The 12,057-nt window shown below is 30.7% G+C and overlaps 1 long non-coding RNA gene across 1 annotated transcript; it reads left to right on the forward strand.

The window, feature by feature from the left end:
- The first annotated feature begins 3,581 nt into the window (after nt 1–3,581).
- On the forward strand, nt 3,582–6,885 carry LOC141668210 (uncharacterized). Its single transcript, XR_012552962.1, has 3 exons — nt 3,582–3,737; nt 4,006–4,123; nt 6,387–6,885. It is a non-coding gene; the product is annotated as an uncharacterized LOC141668210 (long non-coding RNA).
- The last annotated feature ends 5,172 nt before the right edge of the window (nt 6,886–12,057 follow it).

Genomic DNA, 12,057 nt, shown 5'->3' on the forward strand with positions numbered 1-12,057 from the left:
TGAAGCAAGCAACCTCTGACATAGCTCAAGTTGGCTTGATATCAGAAGATAAGAAAAAGGAAACCTCTAACATTGCTCATGTTAAACCTTTAAAGATGCTACTACCAGGATTCACAAAATCTCAACAGACTCAACCTTTGAAGACTACATTGAGTGGTTTTGAAGCAAGAGTTGTTACAGGAAAAAAAGCAAGAGACAAATCAGGATTGGGTAGTTCTAAAGAAAGGAGAGTAAACAACACTACCAATGATCCAACTTCCTTGAGTGAACCAGGAGTAGGAGCAACTCCTTAAAGATTGAATCAACTTGAATCTGTACAAATGGGTTTCCACTCTGTTTTGAAAGAAGATATCATGTTATACTTTATGACAGATGGGAGGGTATTCCAGATCAGGGAGAATGCAATTTTAATTGATGTATTTTGAAGAATTAGAACATGTTCTATTTCTACTTCAAGTGAAAAACAGATCAACAGATGGTGTTCCAGGGTGTTTAAAATCAAATATTCAAAGACAAAAGAAGCTTTACTCTATAAAGTCTGACAGCCCATACTGTCCTAAGTACAGATCCCACAGTGGAGAAATTGTTGAAATGAAGCCTAATACTGATAAAATCATCACTACATTTTCTGGTATTAAGGGACTAGAATTCAATCTAGAGTCTGATAAAGTCTATATCATCAGACTAGATCAGGATATAAGGAAAGCTAAAAAAAATGATCTCAGGGCTGCTATCTTTCAAACTGGTGAAGATACAGTTGAATTGAAAAATGCTAAAAGGAGGATGGTCAATGAACTTGAATATGCTGAGAGATGTCTGTTGAAGAACTATCTCAGAATAACTCCTGATATCAAAGAGATCAGAAATTAAAGCCAAGTCAAAGATCTACAACTGCTTAAATTCTGAAGGCTATACAGACTGAAGCTAATATCAAACTTTAAGGATGGTAAATCTATAAGGACTGTAAGGTGTATTTATCTAGTCAAACTCTCATGTATTTGTACTTAATGTTTTTTACATCATCAAATATCTGATGAACTTGTCTATTATGTTAATTTACAAGTTGGGGGAGATTGTTAGATATATTTGTGATGTCATGTCTAATATGATTTGTGTTTAGTTTTCAGATCTTACTTAACGGGACAAATCAGTACTTAACTGGAAATCAGTACTTCTACTGAAGTCAGAACTTATGATATCAGAACTTAAGTTTTCAGAACTTAAGTTATCAGGAGATATTTATCAGGAGATAATATCAGGACTTCAAGAGACTTTTAGATAAGGAAGGCGGCTGATTGAAAGGAAAGAAGATCGAGACTGAAATAAGAATAGATATGTATGAAGAAGAATTCTATAAGGAATAGAATACTTGGAAGAAAAGATAACTGATTAATATATATTAGAAAGCAGAATTATATTCGCTATCAATTATAAGATTATCTTGTAATTTTGTAGTATATAAACACATACATAGGGTTTACACTAAATGTGTTATCTTAATCGAGTTTATTATTGATTTTAACCCTAGCAGCTCTCGTGATAATTTGTTCATCACTGAGAGAGAACAGTTCTTTGTAACAGAGTTTATTGTGTTGAATAAAATCTGTGTTCTGTTACTTGAGTTCTTATATTCGATTTGATTGTAGTAAACACTATATTCAACCCCCTTCTATAGTGTGTGTGACCTAACAAAAAAGTTATGAACATGTACGTTTACTAATGTATTTATCATGAAATCATATCATTTAAAATTTTAAATGAACAAAATTAAGAATTGAATTCAAAATATATTTTTTTAAATTATGTAATATTAAAAAATCTATGTCATGAATAGACGAAACATTAAAAGTTTGGTAGTCGGTCGGTCGGTACTTACTGAAATTACTTAATTACCCTTAGATAATTATTTTAATTCTAATTAGTCAGTTGGTGGATCAGTAAATTTCAATTCTAATTGATATTATACTCAACATCCTCTAACAATATAAATTCTATTTTATATCGAACTCTATATCATTATTATTTAATATTAAAGTCAACTTCTTCTACAAGTTTAAAATTATAATTCATACTTAGTTCTATATTATTCTAATTAATATTTCAAACAAAAATTAATTTAAAAAAACTAAAGATAATTATCGGGTTAAGACAAAATAATAAATATTACTGATCAGGAAAAAAAACTATACAATAGAATTAGGATAAACAAAATAATATAGATTAGTCATCTAAGATAAAAAAATATTATACAATTGATCCAAAATGACACAAAATTAAAATCAAAATAAAATTCGACCAACTAAAACAAAATCATATATACTACCCGTGTTGGCTAAAACAAAATTATCTTATTGATCTGGACATAAATAATTAGAATTAAATTAAAAATAATTAGTTGGATTTGGTCGTAATGAGCGTTGGGCTAAAATAAAATAATGTAAACTCTGATACAGGATAAATCAAATTCATATCACATTAAGAATAATTTATATCTTATTAATATGAACCAAAAATTTTCCACCTAAACATTATTATTATTATTATTATTATTATTGAAAGTTAAAACACAAATAAAAATGATAAATAAAACTGGATCATTCAATTAGTACTATTGTCTTTTTCAAATAGTTTTTATAGTTTATCGATTAAGTAATAACCTATCTAAATTAATATTTTTGTTAAGGTCTTAACATAATGGAGATATTGTATTTTTACTCTAAAAAACTATAAAATCGCTATAATGATATTATTTTCCCCCGATATCAAGACTATTATCTTAAATAGGTTTAACTATTCTAAAAAAATTATTAACATATACGTGTATTAATATAACTATCATGAAGTTATATCATTTAAAAAAAGTAAATATAAAAAAAATTAATGAATAAATTTAAGATTTCAATTTAAAATATATTTTTTTAAAAATATATAATATTGAAAAATATTTATTCATCCGTGCATCGCACGGGTTTAAGCTAGTTTTACTATTAAAAACAATTTTAGACACATGTAAAGGTAAAAGTAGATTTAGAAGTTCAAAAACCCGGATTTGATCAATTTTCAGTTATAATATTTTTGGATATAATTGGAATAATATCAAATTTAATTAGCTTCATGTCTTATATGGATTCAAATTGATGAATATTCATATTAAAATAATATTAAATTGATTTCAAAATTTTTGAATCAGTATTCATTCGCTTTGATAATAGTTAGACTTTAAAAAATATCCTACTAATAAACTATTACATTATTAAAATAAAATAATGTACTATTTTAAAATAATGTACTATTTTAAACATGAACTTGGCTTGGATGTTTTTATATTTGATCAAAATGATTTCCAGATCAATATCGATTTTCTAATTAAAATATAAAAAGGAAAGATGGTTCCACGAATTTGGGTTCAGTTGTTCAAATTATTTTGATCCTTATTGTTAGGCGAGGTATAAGCCCATACACAAGCCTAAGTACTTTTGGGTTACCCACTTATTGGGCCTTTCATGTACCATAACCCTAATTTTTGTATGTATATATATATATATAATCTCTTAGCAATAGCATCTGCCGCACACCCTTCATCTCGTACATTAAAATCCAATATATACTTACAACTTGTTACTTATAATATCATATATAAATTATTGCCTCGCCTCGTCTACGAGGTTACACACTTAAATCGTGGATGAAAGAATTTCATGACAAGACCTTCTCCGATGAGATAATTTTTAACTCAAGTACGTATTTCGCTTTTATTGGTTAAATTTTGTTTTTAGATCTAATTACAGAAGATAATTAAAAAAAAATGAGACACTTCAATGTATATCTTGCACATATATGATAGATTGTGTTCATTATGTCAAATCATATCAAAATAATCCGATTTCATTTTTATATAATTTATGATTGAATTCAATTTCCTTCCAATCCAGTTTCGTAAAAATTTTCAAATTTAAATACTTTTATTGTTAAATTAATATTTTTTGATGATACCTTTTTTTACAGATACTGCGTACACACACATATATATATATCTGTGTATAATCAGAACAATTATTGTTGGATCTATTTCTCAAGCAATGAAGATGATGCTCCATTTATAACGTCAACACTGCTCAGATGGGTTAGTAAAGATTTCTAAAACTCCAATCATACCTATATATAATTTCATAACGAAATCTTCTCCAATGAGATGATTTTTAATTTTGTGTAACTAATTCACTCTTATCGGTAAGATTAGATCCTTTATAGAGCGCGAATTTATTTATGAGATAGCAAGGTTTTGTAAAATTATTTATTTTCTGATGAAAATACATTTGACATAACATATTTAGTAGCACAACACTCTAGTTTTACAAATAAATATGCACTTACTTATGTTTTAGATCGTAAATGATCTATAACATAACACATTTGATATTTTTTTTATATGTTAGACATCTTCGTAAATGAAACAAAAAATAATATTGATCATGGAATGCGGAACTTTGCCTAAATATCATAAAAAATTTGTTTAGTCCTGAATGACAATGTGAGAACCAAGCATAGTTCTTGCAAGAATCAAAGTATTTCGTGCCCCTTCTTCATACTTGTTGGATAAGAAAAAATATAAGATCTCCCTATCAAAAGCACCTATATGTTCGTGGTAAAAATAAAATTTTGAACAGATTATCCTTGTTAGAGAACTCAATAAATTGAAATCGGATGGCAGAGTCTAGGTCCGCACATATATGATAATAAACAATATCATATACCAAAATCCTGGTAGATTTTTGAATCTATGGTGACCCAAATTATGCTCTCTGGTTTAGGTTTATCGAGTTCTCTAATAAGAGTTAAGTTGTTGAAGATTTTATATTGACAATACGCATACAAGTAATCATGATATGATGGTCTTTCATTTTTTCTTATCTGACAAGCGTGCGGAAGGTACAAAAACTGCTTTGAGTCTTCCAGGGATAATGCTTGGTTCCTACACTCTCATTATGGGTGAACATTATATTTTGTGTTTTATATATAATTTTTTCCCGACTAAAATACCATACAAAATTTATATATAATATACATAGGGCTGAGTTCTATGGAGTCCACCTTTTTATCGGAGTCCTCGGAGTCCATCTACGTTCTGCAAATAAAATATATTGTAAAACGTGTTATTTTGCAAAACATGTTACACAAATAGCATAACTTCAACAAAATCATGCAAATCTTATATATTTACGGTACAATATGTATGTTCTGCAATATGTTCTGCAACATGAACATTTATGTTCTGCAAACTAAACATCTTTTGTAGAATATATATTTTTGCAATTTTCTGCTTGTAAAATGTATACAATCTACAAGATTTTTGATAGAATAGTGATGTTTGTCGGAAAATAATATGTTTTGCAATATTTTAAGCTATATTTTACTTGCAGAACATATATGGACTCCGAGGACTCCAATTAAAGGTGGACTCCATAGAACTTTACTCAATATTACATATTCTACATGGCATAAAATGTTGTTTTTTAGTAACATATTCGGTAATTGTCGTATTCTCTTCACTTATAATTATTGTTGCTTCTTAAGCCTTATCTAGACCAAATTTGGAATACCCGAACACACATATTTTTTCTCCATTTCTGTTGATTAAAAGCCATGCTCCCCTATTGAGTTTTATCCCCTAGTGTATTTGATCTTCATGATCTCAGATGCCATAAATATTATTCATCTACGTTATGCATTAGATATTGGACTACCATCTTATTTGTTTATGCTTCTATAAGAAAGAGACCACTTTTTAAAGAGTTAGAAGCTGAAATTGTTTAATAATGAAGGTCCAACTTTCCCTTATTTCTATAATTGATTTCTGGAGTTATGACTCTCAGAATAGTTTTGTGGATTTAACTTCTTGAGTTGAAACTCTCATAATAGTTTTGTGGATTCATTATGAAGTCTTTGGTGATGGATTCTTTTTAAATACCTCGCCCATGTAGTTATGTATTCTAGAAATGGAGTCTATAAATTACTTTTCTACATTGCTTACATATACCACCAAGGCTAATTGATGTTGATTTTATTGAAATTCTTTCAAAAATTACTTCTTCCACTGCTTGATAAATAAAACAAAGAGCTTTTTTTTTCTTTTTTTTATTCTCCTTCAAAGTGCTTAATTTTTCTGGTGAAAGATTGGTTTGATTCTCCGGTTCTTAATATCCATTTTCTATAATCTCTCAAAGACTATATAGGAATTTTCAAGAACATTCTAGATAATTAAAATAATAAATACTATAGCTTATTAGTTTAACATGCAAATCATGACTCCTAATATCTTCAACAATAGTTAAACTGATAAAATCCAACTTTTTAATCAGCTTATGTGTATGATTGTGATACCGCAGATAAGTTATAGATGAAGAGTCCATGGAGTTTGTTGACTCTTACAATACAGATAAATCTGACATTTGGCTTGATGGAATTGCGACCTTGGAATTGGATTATGGAAATTCAACGAGAGAGTCGCATGAAATTACATAAAATTGCCAGCTATATAAGTGAGGTAAAAATTTTACTTAATACATGGGAGGAGCTTAGGCACAAATCGGCTGAGTTCATCGCCAATATGGATTTTCCAATAAAAAGGAGCAGACTGGGGAGTGGAAGCCACGTTACAATGCTGCTTTATCTACTAAGACAGAGAAATGATTGAATGCCAGTATTTTATGGCCTTGTGTGTGGACACTGATGTGGATTTGAGACCATTTTCTAAGCAACTTCAGAAGCATGTAGTTTTAAAGAAAAATGTAGAAAGTGTGCAATAACTTCGAGATGTTCTAATTATTTGGTAAATTATGTCCATCTTCTGTAATCATGCTAAAATAATACAATTTCATCTTTCTGAAAAAAGTCAATGTCTTCGTAACCCTCTTTTTTACTATTTCTAAAAAATATTTTTTTATGTTTATATTTGTAACAATAATTCTTTTGATCTTTGTAGTAAACAAAATTATAATTGGAGTTGAAAGAATGAAGATAATGTTACATATTCAACTTCGATATTGTTGATATTTATAAGTAAAATATTAAACTCAAATCATGAATGAAATCATTTCATAAAAAAATATTCTCCAATAAAACAAGTTTTTTAATTAGCCTAACTATTTCACTTTTATAGGGATATTTTCATCTTTTATATTTAATTGTTAAAGATTAGTTGGCAAAAAATATAGATAAATGTAATATGTATGTTGCATTTCTCCGATAGACAGGGATGTACTAATTCAAATCGGCTCGAACTCGTTTAAGTGGGCTATAAAAGCCGGCTTGACTTTACTCTTGTGTTACCCAATAAATGATAATTATTTAAGAGTGTCAGATACAATTATCAAACAATTCAATTATTAAGAAAGTAAAGTAAGAATAGATGAATCAAATAACATTTTATATTACATCTCTAATAAACTCTAACAAAACTCTCTTAAGAAAAATAGTGTTCTTGAGAGTTGCTAGGTTATGATAATACTCGAGTAATGCACACCCTGACAGATAATTTATTCTGTGTTTATATATCACACAGTTATACAAACAAACCCTATCAATTATAACATATGTTATAATATAATTTATCTTGTTTCTATTCATATCTAAATCAACAGCTTTTATCCTATAAATCAGGAAATGACAATATAGTACTCCTCAAATGCTGAGACTGTATAAATCAACAAATTTTGATTTATCTTGTAATACAGTCATATCCTGACAGTCTTCATCCTGATGTAAATCCTGATTGTATGGAGTTCCTGACGCCTTAGCAAATTCTGACGGTGATGACGGACCCTGGTTGAATTTTACAAATCCTTATTTCTGACTTGGACATTTTACAAAAATCTCTCCTAATTTATGCTTTATATAATAAGCATAAATTTTTCTGTTATGTCTAATACAAAAAATAGGAAATAAAAATGTAAGTGGAATGTAGAAAGATTAAGTTACTGATGTAGATAGTCAGTTCATGGTTCTTGATAAAGCCATTAGTATATGTGTACAAAAGCTTTGACTATTTCATCAGTCTTCTTACTAAGCAGCTGTTTTAGTCTATTCTTCAAATTTATTTCATATTCAGTCTCTTCAGACACTGATATATGAAAGCTCCGAGACTCCCAATTGGAGTTCTTTCAATCATTAACTCATCCATCATCACATAGCTAATCTCCTTGAAGTAAATAATGTTTCTAATACAACTACACCCTTTCATATATTCACTTCTCGATAATTAAGATTCATGTATGTAGGAACATAGTGTCCAAAATACTGTGAGCCTTTGTCATGAATCCTTCTTCTGATGGCATAAAATATTAAGTCTGACCATTCTTTAGATGCCTGATTTTTAATGCTCAACAGATAATGAATGTATTTGAGTTCTTTGGTTGTCATCACCATCAGCTCATCAAGTGAAAAAACTTGAACTTGATCTCCTTGCAGCATAAGAAATATCTTATGTTTTAGTTCTAAGACATCATGTCTATCAATAATGATTTTCACAGCTTCAAGCTTGTCCAAATGATCAGCTATAACCTCCTAACTCGGTTTATCAGCTAATGTAAAATTCACCATTCCCGAGTTTATCAATTCATCTTCATGATACCCAATTCCTGGTCTTGTGTGTGGTCGAGACAATTTGAGAGCTTTAGCATGTATCAGTTCATGAAGGTGTATCATCATTTATGTCCACATCACTAGGATTAGGTAGTCCTTCATCCCTTACTCCTCCAGGAACAAAGTTCACTTCTTTTTGCATTTAAAATCATCAACCTTCTCACATTTGTAATTGTGCTTGATTTTGGAAAAGCAATAAGACCTTTTCTCTTTCCTTTCTCTAAGTACTTTTCTATTTTTGATTCTCTAACTACTTCTTCCAGACCTCCATAACATATTTCTGAATTCATGATTTTCCATGTTGATTGTTATTCATATTATTTCTTCTACTCTTCTTTCTTCTTCATCAATTTCATCAATATAAGTAGACAAGACTTGAAGATTTAAAAGCTCCAAAACAGCTACTTCTCCATCTTCAACAACATCATAAATTAACAATTTGTCAGCATCAGGAACTGAACTGTCAGGATTTATAGTGTTAGTATTTCCCGTGTAAGGATTTGCAGATGTATTGTCAGGAGCTACTACAATTTGCAGTTTTTTTGATCTTCTAGATAATTGAACTTCAACATCCTCATAGCCTTATTCTCTGTACAGATTTAGATTAGGTAACTCCATTGGTCTTGGTACGTAATTAAGAAATAAAGGATCAATGAGCACTTTTTGAGCTTGAGACTGAGATGTCTCAGGTATTTCTTCAATCATGACCCCACTTGATCTTGTTCTTCTTTGAGAAGAAATAATGGCATGATGATAATTAGTTGTAGCCCTTCTTTTAAAACCTCTCCTACCACTCCTAGGTCATTTGTAATTTCTAGTTGACTGAGAATTTCCTCCTACTCTTTGAGCATTTCTTCTTGTGACATGTCAGGAAATTTATCAGCCATGTGAGTGAAAGCCCTCCAATCATATAGCTCTTCAACTCTTTTGGCCTTGTGGTAGAGAGTTATACTATCACCAGCCTTGGTCCTGAATGCCTTGTAAAATCTCCGAGCATCATCAGGATTATCAATTATCACTTCATCTTTATCAAGAATTACAGATACAGTTTGCTTTGTGATAACAATATGAGAGTTAATAAATGATTGAATTTTTACAGTCTTTGAAAAATCTTTAGAGATATGAGTTGACTGTGTGGTTTGGTTTTGAGTTTTAATTCCAGTTCTAAATTGAACCACCACAGTATTAGAGGTCCCTGCACCATCATTATCAGGATTGACAATATTTTTCCTCAATATTGATTCAGGTGCACATTTTGTCTTGGCCACCATCTTCCCCTTTTTGACCCTATAACAAGGAGAAAATGGCATCCTGTTTTTGATTTGCGGCCTGTTGATTTGCTTCAATAGCAGTCAATATTTCATTCATCTGCTGTTGATGCGATTCCACACTCACCATCCTCTTGACCAATCCATTATGCTTATTTATGCCCTTGATAGTTATAAAAAGGTCAGCAACTTCTTCTTTCAACTCAATATTAGAATCTTTCAAGGCATAAATAGAAGAGTGCATCCCTTTGACTAGCACAGTTGTAGCTTTCGTCACATTCTTAAGCTCACGATTAGCAGAATAGTTAACAGCATGATCCACAAGAGTGTGAGCATCTTCAAAATAAATTATTTTATTAGCTAGCCTCCAAGAATGATTTCACTCAGAGCCCTATGAGAATTATGAGCAACCTGGTTTGATAAAGATCCAAAAGTAGAATGTTTAGAAGCTTCAATTACAGCTTTAAGCTGTGCACCATTAGGATCATCATCATTATAAGAATTATAATCAGTACTGTAGGCTTCAAGAACATCAGGAGAATCAGGAACTTGATCATTAACATTGCCTTTAAGTTTGAGATCAGGAACACCAGTACCCTGTGATGAACTTGAAATAAAAGAACAAGTAACACCTAAATCTCTCTATTTTTTTAAAGTCATCTCATCACTTCTCATACATATATTACTTTTAATAGCAATATCTTTTTTACCATTTTCACTCAATTCTACCTCTCCTTTTTCCAGTTCAGGAGATTGCCTCTCAAAATATATGTCTTTAACTAAATATTTCCCACAACCTCACTAGAAAAGCTCAAATCACTCACAAAAGAATAAATAAGCGTGGGAAAAGAAGAGTGGTCTGCAGTCATATAAATAGGGGTATCATCAGGTAAAGGTCTATTTATAATAATACTAACAGATAAAGTAGAAGATATAGTAGAATTTGTACCTTGAGCACTTGTATCCAGTGGCAAAGTGGTGATTAGAGTCACTAGGGTAGCTCGAGTATTATTCTTGGCAGTTAAAAATTCAACTTCTTGATCATGATTTGAGGTGTTGGAAATAGCTTTATCAGGATCAGGAACTGCTATGTCAGGATTGGACCCTTTGTCAGAATTTGCAAGTTTATCTGCATACGTACTTTGAATTGATGGTTTTTGTGTGACTGGAGGTTGTGAAGCTGCTTTAACCCTTTGAGTTGAAAGTTCTTGTGGGATTACCTCAAAAATAGGATCATTGATCATAACATCCAATTGAGTCAAATGCTCCTGATGAGATTTCTTTTATTGAACATGTTATATAATATCAGTCTCCACAGAATAAGGGCCACCTTGAGCATTTCCATGAATTATTCTTTAAGCTAGAATGTATGCACTCTCAGTTTGATAGAGTGGTTTCTGTGGGGCATAAGACTGAACAACTGCACTTTTATTTTGAGAAAGTGTTTTTGTGTGCTGTGTTCATTTTGTGGAAATTATAGTTTAGACTTCTTTCTGGTAAAAACTTCTATAACTTCATCATTTCTCTTGCCAGCTTGATCAAGACCAGCTTCCTTAGTTAGCTCTCTCATTCTCTCACCTATAACTTCAATACCTTTAGCTGGAGGTGAGTTAGGATTTGATTGATCAGGAACTGATATGATCTCATCAGGAAGTGATGATGTTGCACTGTCTGGGTATAGATTTTTTTAATCAGGAGTGACATGAAGTGTAGTCTGCATCCTCACTTTGTCCTGTTTTGCTTGAAGCCTGTCAGCCTGCTTCATCAATTTTCTCTTTTTCTTTGGAGCATCCTCTACAACATTAGCCTTTGTATACTCAGTAACAATACTAGTAACCTCTAGTTGTTTAACATTCAGTTTAATACTATAAAAAATTTATCACTATCAGTGTCTGATGACTCACCAACTATTCTCCTACCAGCTATACTTTTTTTCTTCTAATCTGATTCTTGTCTAACCCTAGTGGATGGTATACGCTTTTTATATCTAGGCAGTTTCCTTTTTCCACCTTGTTCTTTCTGTGTTTATGGTACAGGTGAGATAACACTTGGACCTGATTTTCCTTCTAACACATCAGTCTCAGCTAGTTGTATAATTTTTACAATTGATTCCTTTTGGGAAGAACCAGAGGTGGAAATGTGTTTAGAT

This window comes from Apium graveolens, chromosome 6, assembly GCF_009905375.1.
Source record: "Apium graveolens cultivar Ventura chromosome 6, ASM990537v1, whole genome shotgun sequence".
Lineage (NCBI taxonomy): Eukaryota > Viridiplantae > Streptophyta > Magnoliopsida > Apiales > Apiaceae > Apium > Apium graveolens.